We start from the raw sequence: 7,822 nt of genomic DNA on the forward strand, positions 1-7,822 counted from the left end.
ATTTCAATGCACAGAATATAAGAAATAAGGTGGATGATCTTGTTGCACTAATACAGATAGTCAGGTATGAAGTGGCCATCACTGAATCGTGGCTGAAGGATGGTTGCAATTGGGAGCTGAATGCCTAAGGTTACATGTTATATCGGAGGGACAGGAAAGTAGGCAGAGGGGCTGGTATCAAATCAGTAGAAAGATGACATAGGATCGGGAAATGTTGAATCCTTGTGGGTTGAGTGTAGAAACTGCAAAGGTAAAAGGACCCTGATGGCAGTTACATATAGTCCTCCCAACAGTAGCTCGGATGTGCACCACAGATTACAATAGGAAATAGAAAAGGCATCTCAAAAATGTTATGATAATCATGAGAGATTTCAACATGCAGGTCAATTGGGAAAATCAGGTTGGAAATCCATCTCAGGAGAGTGAGGCTGGTGAATGCCTATTGTTGAGCCTACTGGGGATCAGCTATACTGGATTGGGTGTTATGTAATGAACCAGAGGTGATTAGGGAGCTTAAGGGAAAAGAACCTTTAGGAGGCAGTGATCACAATATGATTGAGTTCAACTTGAAATTTGACAGGGAGAAAGTAGTTTGACATAGCAGTATTTCAGTGGAGTAAAGGAAGTTACAATGTTAAGAGGGAGGAATTGGCCAACGTAAATTGGAAGGAGATGCTGGCAGGGATGACAGCAGAGTAGCAATGGTGCAGGTTTCTGGGGAAAATGAGGAAGGTGCAGAATAGATGTATTGCAAAAACAAAGAAATACTCAAATGGCAAAATAGCACAACCTTGGCTGACAAAGGAAATCAAAGCTAATGTAAAAGCAAAAGAGAGGGCATACTACAAAGCAAGAATTAATGAGAAGACAGAGGATTGGGAAGCTTTTAAAACCCTACAGAGAGCAACTGAAAGAATCGTTAAGCCTGGAGAAATAATAATGGAGGACAAGGAGATGGCAGATGAACTAAGTAAGTATTTTGCATCAGTTTTCACAGTGGAAGACTCTAGCAGTGTGCCAGGTGTTGAAGGCTGTGAGGGAAGAGAAGGGAATGCAGTTACTATTACAAAGGAGAAGGTGCTCAAAAAACTGAAAGATATAATGGTACATAAGTGACCCAAACCAGATGAACTGCATCCTAAGGTTCTGAGAGAGGTAGTGATAGAGATTATTGAGGCATTAGTAATGATCTTTCAAAAAAAATCACTGGACTCTGGCATGGTGCCAGAAGACTGGAAAAATTGCTAATGTCACTCCACTCTTCTTTTGAAAAAAAGAGGACAGCAGTAAAAAGGAAATTATAGTCCTCTGGGTGGAAAGATGTTGGGAATCAATTATTAAGGATGAGGTTATGGAGTACTTGGAGACACAGGACACGATAGGACTAAGTCAGCATGGTTTCCTTCAAGGAAAATCTTGCTTGATAAACCTTTTGAAATTCTTTTGAGATTACAAGTAGGATAGATAAAAGGGATGTAGTAGATGTTGTATATCTAGACTTTCAGAAGGCCTTTAACAAGGTGCCACACATGAGGCTGCTTACCAAGTTATGAGCCCATGGTATTACAGGAAAGTTACTGGCATGGTTAGAGCATTGGCCGATTGGTAGGAAACAGCGAGTGGGAATAAAAGGATCTTTGTTTGGCTGCCAGTGACTAGTGGTTCTGCAGGGGTCGGTGTTGGGACCGCTTCTTTTTTATGCTATATATCAATGATTTAGATGATAGAATAGATAGCTTTGTTGCCAAGTTTGCAGATGATACGAAGATTGGTGGAGGGGCATGTAGTGGTGAGGAAATAGGCTCCAGAAGGACTTAGACCAATTAGGAGAGTGGGCAAGAGAGTGGCAAATGAAATACAATGTTGAAAAATGCATGGTCATGCGCTTTGGTAGAAGAAATAATTGTGCAGACTATTCTCTAAATGGGGAGAAAATCCAAAAATCTGAGATGCAAAAGGACTTGGGAATCCTTGTACAGAACAACCTAAAAGTTAACTTACAGGTACAGACAGTGGTAAGGAAGGCAAATGTAAAGTTAACATTTATTTTAAGGGTCTAAAACACAAGATCAGGGATGTGATGCTGAGGCTTTATAAGGCACTGGTGAGGCCTCACCTTGAGTATTGTGATTAGTTTTGGGCTCCTCATCTAAGAAGTGTTGGCATTGGAGAGTGTTCAGAGGAGCTTCAGAAGGACATTTCTGGGAATGAAAGGGTTATCATACAAGGGACGTTTGATAGCTCTGGGTCTGTACTCCCTGGAATTTACAAGTATGTTGGGGGTGGGAGATCTCATTGAAAGGGTGATCATTCAAATGTTGAAAGGCCTAGAAAGGCTAGATTTGGAAAGGATGGTTCCCATGATGTGGAAGTCTGGGACAAGAGGGCACTCCCTCAGGATAGAGGGGTGTCCATTTAAAACAGAGATGCAGAGAAATTTCTTTAGCCATAAGGTGGTGAATTTGTGGAATTTATTACTGCAGGCAGCTGTGAAGGCCAGGTCATTGGACATATTTAAGGCAAAGTTTGATAGGACATGGCATCAAAGGTTATGGGGAAAAAGGCCAGGGAGTGGAGCTGAGGAGGGGAAGAAATGATTGAATGGTGGAGCTGACTCGACGGGCCAAATGACCTAATTCTGCTCCTATGTTTTACAGTGTTGTCTTATGGTCTAGGAGGTGCAGGAGCATCTAGCCTAAGACAGCCAGACTAGATAGCAGCTGCTTCCCTCAGGCTGGCAGTCTGTTGAATACTCTGCCACCACCACGGTCTTGTCCCAGGACGGTGAGCTGTTTACCTGTACTGTGCACTTCATGCACTTTGACTCATAAATGAAATATAGCAGACTGCAGCTAAAACCACAGAGCAGAATACATACCATTTTCCCCCACGGAACTCGGTCACAAGCCTGCAGAGTTCCAGCTTTTTCAAACATACAAAATCATGATCAATTGGCACTGAAAGATCCTGCTGCTGACAAACTACAGTGGCTGTACAGCATCTTTATTTCTGAGCAGACACTGAACCATGTCTGATGTGGAGCTCCAACTTGTAGGAATATCTTGAAGGGGTTCTCATTTTGTCTATTTGCTGTTAGATATACCTCCAGGGATGTACTGTGAGCTAGACTGTGTTTGAAATGGCCTGTCAATTTTCTACATTTTCAAAGCCACCATCTGAGACACCCAAGGTAATGAATCATTGCAGACTATGAGCAATAGCTGACGTGTTCAAAGGCAAACGGCTAGCTGCACCTTTCATATTTAGTGTACCTTTGATACTAATTATTGAGAAGAAGAATGCCCATAACTCCTGGCAGAATCATCGGGGCACCAACATGACAAGCATTTTGCACTGATCTTTTTAGTGATTTGCTCATCATGTGGCGTTTCAGTAGCAGTCTCCAGTTTATTTTTACGAGGTTGAGTTACTAGCTCGATGCTCAACCCAGCACAGATGGAAAGCGTGCAAGGGAACCGGCTGGATTCGAACTTGAGACCATTCGCTCCGGAGTCCAGCGCTGATGCCACTACGCTGCCAGCCAGCCACTAATTATTACTTTTCATTTAATATTTCATCCTTTTGCAACATCCAAGAACTATAATGCACACTTTTTATTGATAAAATATATCATTACTTACCATTAAAGCAAATGATTGTCGAGTCTATAGCATCAATCAGGTGTGCTATGACTGCAAGAAAACTGATATTACCTGAGGATGTTCAATAAACTCCAGTCAAAGCAATGGCTACAATCTATACCACTGCCAATTGTCATGAAATTTGTTGTTTTGTGACAGCAGTGCATTGCAATATATAGTAAAAAAAAACTAAGTATATTTATATACAAAATTAAATTAAATAAGCAGTGCAAAAAGATGGGAAAAATACTCAGGCAGTGTTCATGTCCTTTTGAAAACTTGATGGTCAGGAGAAAAAGCTGTGTCTGAAATGTTGACTCCTGTGACACCTCCCTGATGATAGCAATGAAAAGAGGACATGTCCTAGGTGATGGGGGTCCTTAATGATGGATGCTGCCTTTTTGAGGCATTGCCCTTTGAAGCTGTCCCGGATGCTGGGAAGGCTAATGCCCATGATGGAGTCAGCTGAGTTTACACCTTTTTCATGTGCAGTGCAGTGGCCCCTCCATACCAGACAGTGATGCAACAGTTAGAATACTCTGCTTTGTGGCCAGGTTTGCGGATGATACGAAGATAGGTGGAGGGGCAAGTAGTGTTAAGGAAGCAGGGAGACTGCAGAAAGATATAGACAGATTTGGAGAATGGGCCAAGAAGTGGCAAAAAGAATATAGTGTAGGGAAGTATATGTTTGTGCACCTTGGTAGAAGGAATAAAGGCATATTCTTGTGCAGGCTTCCTTGAAGGTTAACTTTTAGGTAAGGAAGTCAAATGCAATTTTAATATTCATTTAGAGAGGTCTGGAATATAAAAGCAAGGATGTAATGCTGAGGCTTTATAAGGCATTGGTCAGACCACACTTGGAATATTGTGAGCAGTTTTCGGCCACTTACCTAAGTAAAAATTTGCTGGCTTTGGAGAGGGTCGAAAGGACGTTCACGATAATGATACTGGGAATGAAATGGTTAATGTATGAGAAGTGTTTGATGTCTCTGAATCCTTACTCGCTGGTGTTTAAAAGAATGAGGTGCGATTTCATTGAAATTCATCAAGCATTAAAAGGTCTGGATAGAGAGGATGTTTCCTATAGTAGGTAAGTGAAGGATTAGGGGGCACAGTCTTTCGCTAGAGGGACGTCCATTTAGAACAGAAATAAGGAGGAATTTCTTGAATCAGATGGTAGTGAACCTGTGGAATTTGTTGCCACATGCATTGAATATATTTAAAGCAGAGGTCGATAAGTTTTCGATTAGTAAGTGTATCAAAGGCTACGGGGAGAAGACAGGAGAATGATGTTGAGAACTAATATCTCAGATCTAATGGAAAGATGGAGCAGATCCGATGGGCCTCCTATGTCTTTCGGTCTTACGGTCTTTTCTTCTGACACCTGCCTCCAAGACAGAGTTTACAGGGTCACCATTTGCTGTATGGATTTGCACAGGCGTAGTTATATTCTCCCCTCAAAGCACGCATGAAAGGTGTTCAGTTCATCTAGGAGTGAAGCATCACAACCATTCATGATATTAGGTTTTATAAGAAATAATAGCCTGCAAACCCTGCCAGAGCTGATGTGCATCTGATTCCATCTCGAACCTCAATCAGAATTGTTTCCTCACTCCTAAAACCATAAGTTGTATCTGGAGGTGTTGTATAATTCTAGGTAACCGGTCTTGAATGCCATAAATCTAGCCCCAGCAGAGTACAAATCTCTTACTTTATCCAGGACATTTGGTTTGGATATGTCTGATATGTTCTTAAAGGCACTACTCATCCACACTGTGGCGTATTCAGACCCTGATGAATCCCTAAATATTGGCCAGTCTACCAACTCGTGTAAGTCTTGTAAGTGCTCCTCCATCTCCCTTGACCATACCTTCTTGGTCCTCACCACTGATGCTGCAGTCTTTAGTCTCTGCTGATATCCTGGAAATAGAAGTACAGCCAGATGATCGGACTTGCCAAAGTGTGGGTATGGGATGGCACGGTAACCATTCTTGATGGTGGCATTACAGTGGTCAAGTGTGTTAGCTCCTCTGGTTCCACAGGTGATACGTTGGTAGTAGTTGTTCAGACTACTGGTTGAAATCTCCCACAATGATAGCAAAGGCATCAGGATGTGCAGTTTTGTGCCTGTTGATTATGTTTCTCAACTCCTCCAGTGTTGCCTGATGTTGGCTTAAAGTGGAAAGTACACTGCTACCAGGATGACAGCAAAAAACACCGAGAAGATAAAATGGATGGCATTTGACTGCTTGGTGTTCCAGTTCAGCTGAACAGGACTGGGACAGAACTGACATGTTTGAACACTACAATGAGTTAATCATACAGCATACTCCATCTCCTCTGCCCTTAAAAGACTCAGCTGTCCTGTCTTTGCGGAGGATCGTGAAGCCATTGGAGTAGTGTACTTTTCAGACAACAGCAACTGCATGTGGAGTGGTGTCAAGAAACAAACATTCTCTTGATGTCAGTAAATATGAGCTGGTCAATAACTTCAAGTAGGCAGAGCAAATACCTGTCTCCATCATCAATTGTAGAGATGATTGAGAGTTTCAAGTTCTGAGGTATAAGTACCACCAATAACTAGTCTAGCTTCAGCCACGTGGATGCTGTAGCCAAAAAACACTCACCAGCATCTCTACTTCCGAGGAAAGGATAAAGGCTAAGGAAATTTGGCATGTCCCCATGACTCAAAAACTTTCATTTGATCAGAATCAGAATCAGACTTTAATCGCCAAGTACCTATGCACATACAAGGAATTTACTTCCGGCAGATGTTGTCTCTCTGCTCATAATAATAATGATAAATATAAATTATACATAGAGGTAGTGCAATCCAAGTAATAGTTAGCCGACAGTTAACCGGCAGTTAACTGTTCAGCAAAGTGACCGCAGTAGGGAAAAAACTTCTCCAGTGCCTATTAGTCTTAGTCTGGAGGGATCTGAAGCGCCTACCAGACGGAAGCAGATCAAACAGTCCATGCGCAGGATGGGAGGAGTCCTTTATGATGTTCCCCGCCGTCTTCTTCAACCTGGAAGAGTACAGGTCCACAATAGAGGGCAGGGAGGCTCCAATAATGCGCTCGGCAGTCCTCACTGTGCGCTGTAGTCTGGTTCTATCCTGCTTGGTGGCGGCTCCAAACCACACAATGATGGAGGTGCACAGGACAGACTCAATGACTGCAGTGTAGAATTGCAGCAGCAATTCCTGAGGCAGACCGTATTTCCTCAAGAGCCGCAGGAAATACATCCGTTGCTGGGCCTTCTTCAGGATGGAGCTGATGTTCTGCTCCCACTTCAGATCCTGAGAGATGGTGGTTCCCAGGAACCTGAAGTTCTCCACAGTGGACACAGGGCTGCTGAGGACTGTGAGGGGAGACATAGCGGGGGGATGTCTCCTGAAATCCACTATCATCTCCTTTGTCTTGAGCGTGTTCAGCTCCAGATTGTTCCGACTGCACCAGAGCGCCAGTTGGTCCACCTGCTGTCGAATTGCTGTACCATAGAAAGGATCTTATTCAGGTACATCACAGATTGACATGGTAACTGCACTGCCAAACTGCTCCACAGACCACAAGAAATTCCAGAGTTGTAAGCATAATAAAGTCCATTGCACATATCAGTCTCCTCTCTATTGACCCTGTCTACATTTTCTGCTACCTTGGAAAAACAGCCAACATCAAGACCCGCCCATTCCAGTCATTCTCTTTTCTCCCCTCCTACTGGACAGAAGATAAAAAGATCTTGAGAACAGATGCCACCATCTGGTGTGAAAAGAACTTTGAACATAAAGATTAAACCTTGATCTCTGTCTATCTTGTCATGGCCTTGTCGCTTTATTCATCCACCTGCACTGAACTTTTTTGATAAGTTACTTGTTATTTTTCTTATTTAAGTGTTAAAAGTGCAAAATTCACTGACAGTGACCATACAAAGTTGTGAAGAAGGCATTCTGCATAATGGCCCTCAGCAGTCAAGCCAACAAGCTTAGGAGTAAGGATACTATGGTGGAGTTATACAAGTTGTTATAAGGCTAACCTTGAGTATTATTTACATAGTTTTGGTCACCTTGGAAAGCATCGTTGGATAAGTCGCTGGGACTGGATGAGATGCACCCCAGGCTACTGTGGGAGGTGAGGGAGGAGATTGCTGAGCCTCTGGCAATGATCTTTGCATCATCAATG

This window comes from Hemitrygon akajei, chromosome 6, assembly GCF_048418815.1.
Source record: "Hemitrygon akajei chromosome 6, sHemAka1.3, whole genome shotgun sequence".
Classification (NCBI taxonomy): Eukaryota; Metazoa; Chordata; class Chondrichthyes; order Myliobatiformes; family Dasyatidae; genus Hemitrygon; species Hemitrygon akajei.